General features: G+C 28.4%; 1 pseudogene; it reads left to right on the top strand.

The window, feature by feature from the left end:
• Positions 1–204: 204 nt before the first annotated feature.
• Positions 205–736, top strand: LOC107788237 (putative WRKY transcription factor 7; annotated as a pseudogene).
• Positions 737–2,339: the final 1,603 nt, after the last annotated feature.

Genomic DNA, 2,339 nt, shown 5'->3' with positions numbered 1-2,339 from the left:
TGTATGAAAATTATAGATAAGTTGTATAATATATAATTAGTTGTGTGGAATTTATTTTTACTATGTATAAATCAGATACAAAATATACGAAAGACATATTGTATAAAATTTGTATTTAAGTTGTATGTTATTGTAATTGTATTTAACTGGGTAGAAATAATATATGAAAGTTATAGATAAATTGTATAATATATAATTAGTTGTATGAAATTAATCTGTTTGCTTTCTCAATCTCATCAAAACCAACAACAACAACAAAGATTATATCAAAACCCGCTTGTATTTGCTGATTACACAGTCGTAGCTAATGTTGTTGTTAACAAATTCAAAAAGTTCATTTCTTTACTTGACAAAAACACAATTGGTCATGCCAGATTTCGTAAAGGTATAATTTCTACTCCTCTTCTTCCTCCTAAACCCTAGCGACAAAGATTAGATCAAAACTCTATAAAAAATCAGAACCTCCAAATAGAAGAAATCGAAAAGCCACAAACAAATATTCCCAAAATTTACTGTCCAACACCAATTCAACGTTTACCTCCTTTATCACATATTCAATTGGTCAAAAATGGGTCAATTGAGAGAAAAAAAATCATCTACAACTATTAATTTTGCTTCTGCATTTCCGGCAAATTCGTTTATGTCATCTTTAACAGGAGAAACAGAGAGCTTGCAACAGTCTTTGTCTTCTGGTTTCCAAATAACAAATCTTTCTACTATTTTTAATATTCGTTAAAGTTTTGTTAAGATTCGTTAAAGTTTTGTTAATATTCGTTAATTTTCCAATTGTCCGTCCTTGTTTAATTTTCATTCTCTAATTGCAGTACTTGGACTTGTTGACAATCATGAATGTGGCAAAGATTGGAAGTTTATTATTAAGTAGATTTGACCTCTACCAATTAATAGTTTTTAGGTTTACGGTCCTCCTTTAATTGAAGACATTAATAATGGATTGTGAGCCTTTTAAGGTGGAATGTATACATTTTGTAAACAAAACTTGTATAGGTAGAGTAATTTACTAAACATGAATATTTAGGGTAATAAAGTTTCCAATAGTGTATATGAATGAAAAAATCCCAAAAGTGTTTGGGTGCAATGGCAGATGTGTTTTTGGTTTGGGCCTTTCTTACTGCTCCCTTGTTCTCTAATTTAATTCAAATTTTGTAATTCCAATATAAAAAATTATATTCATTACTAACTGAATTTGTTTGCTTAGTATTAATTAATTTTTTCCTACTGAATAAAATAACATGTGATTAGCAATAAAAACAAGTATAGTAGCATAAATGAAAAATATTACGATGCAGAAAAATCTAAAGACGCATAAAATAGGCGTTGCAATTTAAAATCATTAGTGATGGTTGATTTTGAGAGAAGAAAGGGAGAATGTCTAAAGACTAAGTTTGAATGATTAGTTCTATTTTTAATAAAAAGTCCGAGGGGAATGTTATCACCGTATAAAATGAATATTGGTGACAAATTAACCTATGAAATAATTTACTCTATAGGCGCGCTAACTGATCCGGATATAACAATTATATTTAGGAAATTTTATTTCCTATAGCAAACTATTACACCTTATTTATTATAAATTAAAATAATTTAAAATATTATTATTTATAGTTACCTTTCCTATTTTATAACAAAATAGGTATTTATTTTATACCCTACCATTGAGGCATGAAATACGCAAATATGTTCTCCCTATCAGCAAAATTCTCAATTATCTCTCTTCTCGCTCAAACATAGCACGACCTTTTTGATATCTCAGATTCGATTTGTTGTTAAACTTACCCAAATTCTAGACCAGAAGAAAAAGTAATATTAGCACTGCTACTTTCGTGCCACGTTCTCATATCAACATTCTCTATAAACTCACATCCAGGCAGCTCGCTGACTGCCGGCGAACAGATCTGGCCATGGCTACGCTGGTGAAGATTTGAGAGTCGTATTTTTATTCGTCTTCATTTTTAATTTTAATACAATGCATAAAGTATTTTGCCTGGCCAAAAAATACTATCTCTAGCAAACTTTCTTCTCTTTTTGCTATTTAGTCACATACACCGATACAAATACATTGTATTTGTACAAATATACTTAAATACATTATATTTTTGTATATATACAATTTTTTTGCATGTATTTATGTATTTCGAAGGTCTGTATTTTATAAATACAGTAGAATATTATTGTGTTTTGTGATTTTTTATTTTTTGAATACAGTCGAATTGAATACGGTGAATTAAATACAATGTATAATAATGAATAATGAATATCTATGAATTGAATACAATATATACAATCAAATTGAAAAGAATAGTATACACTCTATTTCTTGA

Source organism: Nicotiana tabacum, chromosome 7 (assembly GCF_000715075.1).
Source record: "Nicotiana tabacum cultivar K326 chromosome 7, ASM71507v2, whole genome shotgun sequence".
NCBI lineage: Eukaryota > Viridiplantae > Streptophyta > Magnoliopsida > Solanales > Solanaceae > Nicotiana > Nicotiana tabacum.
This window is presented reverse-complemented; position numbering and strand designations above follow the sequence as displayed.